Source organism: Nilaparvata lugens, chromosome 9 (genome assembly GCF_014356525.2).
Source record: "Nilaparvata lugens isolate BPH chromosome 9, ASM1435652v1, whole genome shotgun sequence".
Classification (NCBI taxonomy): Eukaryota; Metazoa; Arthropoda; class Insecta; order Hemiptera; family Delphacidae; genus Nilaparvata; species Nilaparvata lugens.
Window position 1 is genome coordinate 26,526,389 of NC_052512.1, and position 13,642 is coordinate 26,540,030.

The following is a 13,642-nucleotide window of genomic DNA, read 5'->3' on the forward strand; positions in this document are numbered from 1 at the left end:
TTTCCTCCATCTACATTTTTTTATAGAAACAGCAAATAAAATCATTCTAATAACTTACGTATTGGTGACAATGATTCCTAACAACATAACCCAAATCTAAAACCAAAAAACCGGTCGTCTGATTGGCACTGCCGATTGCGCTATCTATCGGCAAAAGTTGTAACAATTATATCAGCTGAGCAGCTACCAAAAATGGCTGACTCCAGATCACGCGGTTCAGATTTGAATTGCAGAAAAAAATAATTTGTTGGCTGGTATTTTGAAAAGAATAAAATATTTTAAGAATTGTATAAATTTTTATCGTCTACTAATATTAAGAATATAATAATTATCATACAAACATATATTTCATGAGTTAATCAAATTTCTGGTTGTGGTATTGAATTCAGTTGACTCAATGACAGACACCTCTATTATGCTTTCTCATCTGAGCTTAGACCTTCTAACCTATTAGAATGTAAGTTTCAAAATAGAGATGCTCCCCATGTTATTTAAATGGAATCACTTTTACTCCCTAGGGAGTTTTTCTGTTTTTTACTACCGAGAGCAAAAAAGTGACACTTTAGTATTAGGTTTCAGGGAGTAAAGAAAGTACTTTAGACAGTAGGTAGAGGAAAACAATATTGTTTACCCTGTTGTAAATATTTGCAGTAGCAGAAGTCTTTGGGGTGATTTACAGCATTTAATTTGGATTTCGTTCAGTAATAATATTATTAATTCAAATAAATAAGTTTTATTTATCATTCAAGAAAATATTTCTTTACTGTCCTTTACAATTGCATGCTTACAAACCGATTCTATGATACCTAAATAATATATATAGATTTAGTGAGATCCTAGTTCTGAAGTTAGCATCTGATCAACATTGGTTTGCTATCCTTGTCTCTGTAAGACAAAGTAGATAGGTCTATCCTCTTCCAAGAAGGCACCGTTGCGAAATTAGCCGGCGTTGCACCCTCCAGTCTGCTATAGCGCTACCTGGTCATGGGTTCGAATCCCGCCAGTAGGCATGGTCGTTTGATCATTCGATCTCTTTGTCTACGTATAAGTTGAAAAGATTATGTGGGCATCATCTATACTGTAAATTACTCCCAATTCGTTTGAGATTTTGTATATTGCTTGGTTTAGAGAACATAAGTTTGTCTAACTGAATGTACATCATTTGGAAGCGAAATATAATTACTCATACTCGTATATTGTTATTTTATTGTTTGAATATGTTGAATCTATTTATATTATTGATTAGGAATTACCTTGTACCTTCTAATTTGAGCTTGTTGAATGTTAGCAATTCATAGTAATACTGTTTATTGATTGTAATGTAGGTACTTCCATTGTGCGTGGTTGTATACAGATTTATAATTGGATCTTGTTATTAGTTTGATCTGCTGCCAAACATTTTTTTCATGTTGTTTAATTTAGTCATTGTTAGAATTTCTTATACTCAACTCATTTGTATGGTTATACCGTGTACAAATAAAATGATTTATTATTATTATTATTATATTGTTATTTTATAAGTAGGCATGTTCGTTTAATCATCTAATCCCTTTGTCTACGTACAAGTTGTAGAGTTTATGTGGGCATCATCTATACTATAATCAATGTTTTCGAAGGGACGGATTCAAAGATCCAAAGGTTCAAAGAACCTAACACTTCAACCAAAGCTTATTATGTGTCTACTATAATAAGAGAAAGAACTGGCTTATACACATACGGGATAGAAAAATTATGTTTCAAGCATCATCACGTCTGAACTATTGGACTGATCAACTTGAAATTTTGCATATTATAGATTCTTAATTAAACGAGGATGGTTATAGACCTATTTCCAATTCTTCAAGATTTCAAACGGACCCTTGCGGAGCACGGGTTACATATTAGTCCGCAATAAAAGAACCGTAGGAATGTGGGCTATGTTAGAACTTAAGAACTATTAAGATATCTAGTAGGAATATTGTATCGAAAGATATTATATTTTGGAAGTATAACAGTCACAATTTATCATTTTATCATTGAGAAATATATTCCTTGACGAATGAAATATTATTGTTTATTTTGAACAGTCCATATTACAATTTCGGGGCACCGATCTTCCCTCGTTATTTTTAGTAATTTATTGATAAACAGAACACAATTCTACAAAATGATCGTGTTTATATTTCACAGCTGGCTATACGTCAGCTTATGAATTTCGGGGATGCGATTTTTTTATTTTCTACAGAATCACTTGCCCAATTTCACTATCCACAGACGACGAAAGTCTCAGCTGTTTCAACCAAGGATGAATTATCCTTTTGATGTTGTTCAGCGAGTTTTCCCAAGGATGAGACCTAGTGAAATCGAATTTTTATATCATGAACCTACTATGTTCCAAATATCGTGAAAATCGTTAGAGCCGTTTCCGAGATCCGTTGAACATAAGGAATAAATAAATCCTTAGTTTAAATAACGAAATTAACGTTTTGGTAGAGAGTTAGTGGGGAGGATATTTTTAATATTCTTCCCAAAGAATGGACATTGATATGTCCAAAGCTCCGCCAATTTATGTAGATGCATAACAATATGATTATTATCTATAGTTATTATATTACAAATTGCTTTTTCATATCATAAACAGTTCAATAGTTATTTTCCTAGTCTATATTATGTAAATTCATCTGTAATTTTGCTGTATTGTAAGCTATTGTATATAAGTGTATAAGCCAGTATATATTGTAATCTACATAAATAAAGTACTCAATCAATCAATCAATCAAAACATAAATAACCAGATATAAAAATATAGACAGATATACAGGAGTTGCTCACTTAATATATTAGGATTATTATAACAATCAAAACGGATATAACGTATGACTTGAATCACAGCTATAGACTATTGAGGGTGATGAAAAAAGGAACATGACAAGTATGCACTCCTCTGGAATCCACTTTTTTCAAAACGTGAATTGAAAAAAAATTGAATATTTCATCTCAAAGTGCCGGTTGCACAAGAGCCAGTTGAATTTTAAACGTGATTATTTTCACCAGAACCAATCAGAGAAGGCAATTTTTTTTTTTCATGAGAAGGCTTCTCCGACTGGTTCTTGTGGGATTAATCACGATTGAATTCAACCGGCTTTTGTGCAACCTGCAAAAATTGTTTAAAATAGACAAGTGGTATCCACATTATCAAGGCATTTCTATTTCACATAATGTAGTTTTCAGTAAAATATGAACTCCAATCAAATTACTAATATCATGAGATATAAAATAATGGAATACAGATAAAAATTATTATTGTTTAGAAGGTTTATCAGTGAAATAGGTTTTCCCTGTTTCCAACATAGCCTATTATATTGAGCAAGTACACGACATATTCTTTTCCTACAGTTACGTTGAAAAGTGGCCATTGCTGCACTGATTACAGAACGCAAAGAATCACTTTTCCGCTCTAGTGCGGGAAAAATTTTTCTGCACTCCAGATTTGCAACATGGCAACGAAAAATACTTAGTAGGTTATATGGAGCAACAGTGCAGGAAAATCAAAATGAAGTTGGTAACAGTGACTGCTGTGGCTGCTATAGTGAGCAGAGGTGCAACCAAGCACAACGCGCTAATTATTACTATTATATATTATAACGAGGACAGCAACAGCACAGTGCCACCACAGCACACACCACACAGCTGCCCCCCGCCATTCAAACACTACTAAGTTATTTGATGGATTTCAGGCAATTTTACCCATAATTACCCACTTTTCATATTCAATGGTAACTGTAGGAAAAACTTAATGTGAAATACGTGCGCAAAGTTCCTCTGCTGCACTCAACAAACCATTCCGCCCTCGCCTACGGCTCGGGCGTAAACGTTTCTTTCGGTGCAGCAAACTGTCACTTTGCGCACTAGTTGCACAAATAACTATTCCCACTAATTCAGTCACTATCTAGTCGAGATCCCGATTGGTTATTTTTCCTCCTACATGGTCATAAGTAATGAATGGGGCCCTACAAATCGAATTTGTAACAATTTTATATTTCTGTCATAATTAATATAAAGTTGAATATTTATAGACAAAATTTAGACTATCTTCTGTGAATGTAAGGTGTGGGAATTGAGAACTGGAAATGGGATATTATTTTTTTCTTTTGTCATGGAGCTCATGTCAGAGGTATTTATTTTTTATTTATTTATTATTATTTCATCCACTGACCTCCTATAAAAGGGGTATTTGGACTTGTCAATGTCGTAAGTCAATAAAATACAGAACATAAATACATAAATGATAAGTCAATATATTTTTTTTCTCTCCAAACCTTATCTCGATGCTCGTAGTTTAGAACTTAAACAGGTACATGGAAAGTCAATACATTTTTTTTCTATTCTCTCTAAAAATTTATTAAACATGGAAAAAACATCTACAATATGAAAACAAAGTTTGTTACATAGGTACTTGGAATACTTTCCTGGATAAATTTCATGCAGATTTCCACTTAGATTATTATCATTCAGCATTTCACTATGAAGGCTATAGATTGAGATGCAATATTAATGATATTTGAGTGTAGTTTATGGGGAATAACAGTTGGGAAAGTAATTGAACGATCGTAAGCGAGTTCCCACTTTTGACTTACTGAAGGCCAAAGACGTTGTCCGTCTGTTTGTATGTTCTACAATAACTTTAGAAAGAATTGATCAATCAGCTTCAAATTTTAACATGTATTTTTCGAATCTTTTTACAGGTCAAGTTCGTTGGACAACAAAATTGGCTCATTCCTTCATCCTTTTTCAGGATATCACAAATAACATTGAAAGTGCATAAGAAAAAAATTGTTGTGATTTATAATTTATAAAGCTGAAGAATTCATTGCATGCAATTACTACAGTTTTTCCACCATTCATTCATAACATCAGATGAGGCTATTTGAGAGCTATCACACAAACGCTGAGAAATGATTTCAGCTGGTTAATATACAACATAATTTATAATTTTTATATCAACAAACTGATATGAGCTGCGATATCAAAGTGCGGTTTTCGCCATTAATTTTCTTTTCGAACTCTGTGTCGAAAGCATGTATCACATGACCACCTTCTCATTCAAAAAATTAATTTGGATTAATATGAGGAACAAAGATGTCGAAGTGACAAAGTAATTTTTTATCTTAAAAAGGATCCCAATGGATCCCTACTCTCAAATTATTCTTGTTAGAGAAATATATCGCTGTGTCCATGATTTTCATCAAATCTGTATAATTAAAAGTTGCGGGTTTGAAATATTACAATACAAGATTTTAAGCGAGTTCTCCAACCTAGGGGGTCACTAGTTGAGAAATGTTTAGGTTTTTCACATTCCCCGACTATCACAAGCTGAGGGAGTCACTATACCGAAAAAATTGGTTTTAAAGTTGGTTATATGGATTGCTATCAGTATAAAAATTGTATCTAACAATAATAACAGACTTAGGTCTAACAGCTTATTATGAGTGGAAAGCGCGGGAATAAAATACTCAATTTTCTTAACCAGTAGTTCTGGGAACAGTAGACTTCGCGCTCAGTAAGTTACATCGACCTGTTGTTATGTTTTCTCAGGAATTAATAAATAATTTATAAATTCAAAATGTCTGGAAATAATCCTAAATAAACATAGAGCTTCCTGTCCTATCGTACCGTGACGTGTCGTCCCGGAATGTGAGTGTGAGCGCTGTTGTCAGGTATGGCTGTAACTGTCTACAACGTTGATTGAAAGATACATTTTCAAGATGTTCGATGTTTTTGAACGGGTAGTATTATAGTCCACTGAACAGCTGATTTATGATGATTAATTCTATAGTCTGTATACTCTAATATATCTATATATATATCTCTATACTCTAATATTGGCGTATGAAGAAGGAGGCTCCTTTTTCCTTTTATATTATCCTTGAAATGCAAAATTTCCAAAAACCTTGTAAATAAGTCGACGCGCAATTAAAAAAGGAACATACCTGTCAAATTTCATGAAAATCTATTACCGCGTTTCGCCGTAAATGTGCAACATATAAACATTAAGAGAAATCCCAAACCGTCGACTTGAATCTTAGACCTCACTTCGCTCGATCAATTAAACACTGAAGTTAATATATCAACAACATCCACAAGATGAGCCGTAGGTCTTTCAGGCATCTCTCAGTGAGCCTTACATGTTTATCAAAATTATGAATAATTTCCATAGAGCCACTTACATTCCTATCCAAAATACTAAACTGATGTCTACGTTACAATATTTTGGTGAAGAAATATGGGAGAACAGCTTCGCCGATTCTCTGCCTTCTATAGAGGATAGATCAACTGATCGCGGTATATCTCATACTATCATATTAAGCGAGCAACTTCTGTATTTTTATATCTGGTTATTTATATTTACAGTATTTATATCTGGTTATTCATGTTCAACGGTTCTCGAAAACGGCTCCAACGATTTTCACGAAATTTGGAACATAGTAGGTTTATGATATAAAAATTTGATTGCACTAGGTCCCGTCCTTGGCAAAACTCGCTGAACGACATTGAAAGGATAATTCATCCTTGGCTGAAACAGCTGTGGATAGTAAAAAAGTTAATGAGCGAGTGAGTATGTGAAAAATCAAAATATCGCATCCCCGAAATTCATAAAATGACATATAGCCAGCTGTGAAATGAAAACACGATCATTTTAGAGAATTGTATTCTGTTTATCAATAAATTAATAAAAATAACGAGCGAAGCTCGGTGTCCCGATATTCTGATGTAATATGAACTGTTTATTCTTGTTTAAAATTATCAATAATATTTTATTCGTCAAGAGAATATATTTCTCAATGATAAATTGAGATTGAATATTTTGTTAATTGATTATGATTCTACATTCTTAAAAAACGATCTGGCAACGTTGCGGAGCTAGAAAGTGATAGCACTATCTGATTTGTCGAATGATAGACAAGAATAGCAACACCAATGATAACAATCAAATACTGTCATTATAACGTGGACTTCACTATATCATAATTTACTAATAATCTCAGTTCTATTGAACAAAGGAATCAATGTTCTCAAGCAATCTTTTAATAATATTTAAAAAAAAAATTATTGTGTACAAAAGTATATAATAAATGTATTAAAATGTATACAAAAGAAATAAAAACAATGATATAAAATAATATTAATTACACTGTATGAATAGTCAAGTGATACAAAAGTCTGTACATAACTAATGTCGTTCAATCCAAGTTCAAACAATCAATGGTCTACCTACTGACACTTTTAGGTTATTGTTATTCTACCACTATTATAAATTTTATTATTTTTATCATAATCATATTATTATTATCATCATCATATTCTTTTTTACCGATGTTTTCCTAACATAATATCCTTGAGATATTTCAAACATAAAGGCTAATCTATAGCACTGCTCAAGTTTTCTTTCAAGAACAAACAGAATAGTTATTTGTGCAACTAGTGCGCAAAGTGACAGTTTGCTGCACCGTAAAGAAACGGAATGGTTTCTTGAGTGCAGCAGAGGAACTTTGCGCACGTATTTCACATTAAGTTTTTCCTACAGTTACCATTGAATATGAAAAGTGGGTAATTATGGGTAAAATTGCCTGAAATGCATCAAATGTTTTTCTGTGTAATTTTATTATTGATAAAAACCTTAATCCTAAAATCCTAAAGTCCTCGTTGTCCTTGGTTATAATATATAATAGTAATAATTAGCGCGTTGTGCTTCGTTGCACCTCTGCTCACTATAGCAGCCACAGCAGTCACTGTTACCAACTTCATTTTGATTTTGCTGCACTGTTGCTCCATATAACCTAATAAGTATTTTGCGTTGCCATGTTGCAAATCTGGAGTGCAGAAAAATTTTTCCCGCACTAAAGCGGAAAAGTGATTCTTTGCGTTCTGTAATCAGTGCAGCAATGGCCACTTTTCAACGTAACTGTAGGAAATAGTAATTTTGTTGTCAACGTTGCTTGATGTCACATACTTCGAAAGTACGGTATGTCTAGTAGGATAGTACTCTCAGTACATTCAATTAATCGTCAAATCACTTTTCCATAAATACCAGATTCCGATCTCCACGCCTGATATTTGAGGGTAACTCAGAATACCGATTATTCTACATCATTGAAATTGATTTCATATTAGGGCAAAAGTATCTCACTCGACTGATTGGAACAGTACAACTTACTCAAATCAAAGTTTTTTGCTAATTTCATTCCCTCCAATCATATTGTCTATAATATGATAAAGGAAAGAACTGGATATACACAAATTAAACCCAAAATTCACAGTCCTAGTTCATGAAAACATATGAATACACTAAAATATGATCAAAATAAGAATCTCCCAGTAGTATTTATTTATTTAATTCATATCACTTGAAATTGGCATAAATGACCGAAACATGTTGTGATAAAATATTTTAAAAAAAGGGTACTGAGATTTTTATTTTCTTTATATTTATATTACTAGTAGCCCTATACATGAAAGAGATAAACTGGATATACACGTACGGGATAGGAAATTCACGAATGTCGCATCATCACTACTTATGAACTACTGCACTGATTAACTTCGGAAATAGATTCCTAATTCACCGAGGATGGTTATAGGCCTATTTCAAATTCTTCATGATCCCAGTAGGTCAAGATTTTTATTAGACCCTTGCGGAGCACGGGTTACCTGCTAGTTCTCAATAATTTACTACAAACCATTACTCATAAATGTTACTGAAAAGCTTCAACCAATCAAATCTCATTGAAGTAGAAATATCTTAAGCCCTATTCATTTCATTTAATATATTTAGATGTAAAGTTTGAGAAATGACTGATCTACATCCGAATCTGAACAGAAAATTATCTAACAGATGATTTCTGGACTGAAAAATGGACACAAATCAATTCAAGTGGATAGCAAAGCCTATAATATTTATTCATTCATAACTCTACCTTCATTGTATTATCATTCATCTCATCATCATCTAGGGTTAAAATACTTCTAGAAAGTCGCCTTTGTAAAATAATAAATAAAGAGAACATAAACTTAACTGAGAGGCTAGGCTATTTCACAAATCATCTCTCTTCCCATCTAAAGAAACATGCATTCAAATAGTAACGTTCAATCAATAGAATAGATATGTTGTATTTGATTCGGATGAACAAATATAATTCCTAGAAATACTGCAAATTATTTAATGCCACTTACTTGTATTGTCTTTTATCCTCTGCTATTTGTAGTTCGAATTTTGGAGAACTTTAATTCAATCTAACCGACACGCACAGTATCTCAAGAATATTGTTGGCAGAGTAACTTGGTAAGAAAATAGTTTTTGTCAGCTCTCTCTAGTCTCAGATTAAAACTTGTAGGACGTTGATTGAGATTGTTAAGATTTGTGTCAAAACAATCACAACTTGGTAAGGAATCAGAGTTATTTTCGCGAGAAAGCCTACAACTATCTGAAAAGTTGTACGTAAATTTTCGCTTGTTCAATCCAGTCACGGTCACTATGTATTTCCCTCAGAAACACTCAGTATTCAAAACAATTTCAAAACACAGAACAATTTTGAACGGTTTACTTCAGCGTAGCCTATGTCCAGTTGCACTTTGTGATTAACTAAACTTCAGATCAACTTCTAAAATCACTCGAATTCTGTCACTTCTTAAATGAACATTTCGTACATTAACTGGTGTTTAATAAATCTTCCAGGTATTTATCATAGGCTATCACTCAGGATATTTAAAACACCAACTGACAACATCCAAAAAAATAATGACACCTTCACAAATCTCTTTAGAAGTTTTCCCAAACACGTATCTATCGCACGCAAAGACAGGTGAAAAACACTTTTACAAATTTTTTTGTGATTCAACACTACTCTTAATAATATTTATAAGATATCTACTCTTATAATATTATCAGAAGACAAAAAGTTTTTGTAATTCAGTCAAGTTTAATCACTAGACATCCTCAGGATAAGCGAGGAAAACTAGAATTTGTCACACACTGTACAGCCCGAATTCAAACCGAGTTTAGAAACTGAGAATAAATCAACTTTTAAGTATTATTGTACTTTTAATTGAATTTGAATTAGTCACTAGATATCCTTGTATGAACGAGGAAAAACTAGATTTTGATTCTCACAGTCACTCACTGTTTAACTCTAGTTTAAACACATCCGGAAAATAATATAGACTCATGTTGAATCGAAGAAAACGGGGAACCACTCGGGGGTTTGTTTTGAAAACACCATCCGACCCTGTTTTTGGGGTTATGTTCAGTTTGAATACGACACTCGCGCGATCTGTCGGCAGCGGAGCAAACTAGCGCAGCTCCTGCTTGCACCGTGTTCTCAGAACGACTGACGACTGTCCCAACTGTGTTCTGTCACCAAACCGGGTCTCCCCTCACTTGTGACTGGTCAACAGGTCTCCACCAATGGCAGGCGGGGTTGACATCTACTGGTGAGGTGGTGGGAGGAGCAGGCGACCAATCTCAGGCCAGAACGAAGGGGACACTTTGGGACAATTTTGGCGACGGCGCTTTCAGTAGATGACATTGGGATGACTATTTTTGGGGGCTCTGTTTCGTTTTACTGCCGAACGAGAACTGAACGGATACTTGCTTCAGATGACATTGGCCGAGACACAGTTTGTGGAGCTCCTTACTGTTTTACTGCTGAGGAGAACTGAAAGTAAACCGATTATTTTTTGTTTCGGTTTCTCAAGAACCTGCTTTTAATATTGACTTGTGCTCTGTTGGGCAGAAAGAAAACACTATAGAATCTTATTTTTATTCTTATGCCACTTCTGCTTGATTGGCTACTTCTGCTTGGAAGATCTTGCAGCCCAATTCGCCACATTAGACATTTCTCCCCCATATACCTCTTGCAAGTGTGTAAGTTCCTGTCCTAGGTCATGTACAGTTTTTAGAGGACAAACATTGAACTATTTTTAAACATTTTATATTGGATATCACAGAAGTGTTCACACATCGGTAGAATATTTATGTTCTATTATTGCTACTACATATTTATTATCAGTACGAGAACTGAAACTAATCTGACACTTCGTTTCTCCTTAGCTACTTGAGGTAAAATATACAATAAATTTTTGTTCTGGTTCTGGTAGCCTGACCAGAGTATACATCCTATTCTCTTTAAACCTGACAGAGAAAAATATCTGAAAAAAAGTTGATATTGTGGTAATTATTCATATTAAATAAAACTACAAGCTGGTTTTTGACAATTGCTTACGTGGTTTTTGACAATTTCTTAGTCTTTTTATTGAAAAAAAAATCTTTCCACACACCAGCATTTAAAGAATGTAAAATTTTCGAAGAACTAATTTCTACCTGCGGACGAGAACTGAACTGAAACTAGTTCGTTTTTCACTAATGCTCAAACCCTGTTCCCTTCTTATTTCTACTCAGCTAGACAGCGAAATAACATCACTGGATCTATGGGAGTGTTCACTAATTTCATTCTGCCAAAGTTCTCCTATGAAATAATTGTGTGCTTCTTCCCAATAGAAAAATACTAACTTTTTTAATTTTAATTTAATTTTTTTCAATTTCAATTTACACACACACACACATAAGATACATCAATATGAAATAAAAATTGATTACATCAATAAAAAAACATTACAGTATAAAATAAATAACATAAATATGAGAACACATTACAATATTAGAAGGCAATTTATACATGTTATGTGGTGAAGAAGGGTAGAGGATCAAAAGTTCTTCCAACTATGGCTATCCATGTCATAGGAAGGCTTTTGATCCTTGGAATTCTTGGAAAGGATTGGGAAAGGGATGTGATAGAGCACAAGTAGGGGAAGTGAGCGCACTAATCAGAAAAGTTCTCTGTTAACTTATTATAGTTCTCAAAGGTAGAAGAAGTAGTTAATTTTGAACTTAATCGTGAATACCAGTATTGTTCATACATTTGGAATCTGCCGAGATTCTCCTCAATATGAAATCAAAATAATTCAGGAATTGAATAGTAGGCCTAAGGGCTATACGCCTGTTTCCCATTTCCAATCATCTTATAATTGATTTGTTTTGCCATTGTTGTTAAACTCTTATAGATCTTTCCTCAATTGGCAGGGGAAGAAAACGATTAATTCTCATGGAAGTGTTCATTCAGTGATACATTAACTTGAAGTCTGTCAAATGCCAATCCTCCTCTTTTCTTCCTCATTTGAAATTTTTGACCGAGCGAAGTGAGGTCTAAGAATCAAGTCGACGATTTGCATTTTTCTTTATGTTTATATGTTTTTATGTTCCGCATTTACGGCGAAACGCGTGAATAGACTTTCATGAAATTTGTCAGGTATGTTCCTTTTCAAATTGCACGTCGAAGTATATACAAGGCTCTTTGAAAATTTAGCATTTCAAGGATAATATAAAAGGAAAATGAGCCTCCTTCATACATCAATATTAGAGTAAAAATCAGACTATAGAATTATTCATCATAAATCAGCTGTCGAGTGGATTATAAGTTGCATGCAATTCAATATCTTAATGTAACTTAGTGAAGAACCAGCTGTTGTGTGGACTATTAATTGCATGCAGTGAGGCATGCGATTGATAACTTGAAGTTGCATAGTATTTTCTCCCGATTTTTCTCTGCTTTCAACTTGGTAGGCTTCCAATGATAGTAGCATAGCTGTTTACATAAAATTATTAGCATTGTCGATACAGCAACCCAAACAGCCATTGGTCGTTTAAACACCGATATCTCGCCGACACGACAGGACAGGACAGAATTTACTCTGATGGACAGTATTGGAGGGGACTGTGGTTTATTACTGCGCGAGGTCTACTGTTCACAGAACTACTAGTTATCAGCTGCACAGGAAAATAGAATCATTGGTTCTTATGTAGGAAGGTAATATTTCTGATAGGGTTAAATTATTCTAGGAGAGTGAAATATTGGAGAAAAATAAAATTTTAGGTGTTTCTTAATTGGATGGATCGTAATAGTTTTATCTGCCAAATTTTACTCTTTTCTTCAACATTTCCCTCAGCTGCAGACTGGGAAATGATACCATTGGTCCTTATGTAAGTGCTCACATATTTTCATTTTGCCAAAGTTTTCTCAATTCTTTCAAATTTTTCTCTGCTGAACAGGAAATACAACCTTTGTTAGTTTTTTATTGTTAATATTTTTTCCGAAGTAGACTACACTATGTTATCTTCCTATGTTTCTTACTATGTATTTACTATGTTTGTACTTTGTACTACATATCTATCCAAATATTAAATATCGAATCCAATGTGTCGTGTTCAAGCTGGTTTTCGTTTGTGCATAAATGCCGTCGTCGACCACGACAGGGTGAGGATCTCAGATTTGGCAGATTTAAATTTATCTAAATATCCTAACAGATTACGTTCAATTACGTTTTAATGGGGGAGGTTGAGTTTATACTTTTTATACTTTCAAATGGCAATATTTTGATATTACTAGAAATGTTTCGATTCTTGAATAATAAACACAAATAATGATAAGTTATATGATCATCTGTTTTAGCACACTTGAAATTTGGACAATATGAATGCCAACAATGCTTGTCATCGTCGAATGCGGAAGTTTACGCACAAACGAAAATGTACTATCTCTATTAGCGCTAT

At 33.6% G+C, this 13,642-nt stretch overlaps 1 protein-coding gene across 1 annotated transcript in view; it reads right to left on the reverse strand.

The window, feature by feature from the left end:
* Window positions 1–10,367, reverse strand: part of LOC111055928 (zinc finger protein basonuclin-2-like) — a 436,060-nt gene extending 425,693 nt beyond the window's left edge. Inside the window, exon 1 of the mRNA XM_039435714.1 lies at window positions 9,211–10,367. The gene's annotated coding sequence lies outside the window, so the exon portion shown is untranslated. The remainder of the gene's footprint in view (window positions 1–9,210) is intronic.
* Window positions 10,368–13,642: the final 3,275 nt, after the last annotated feature.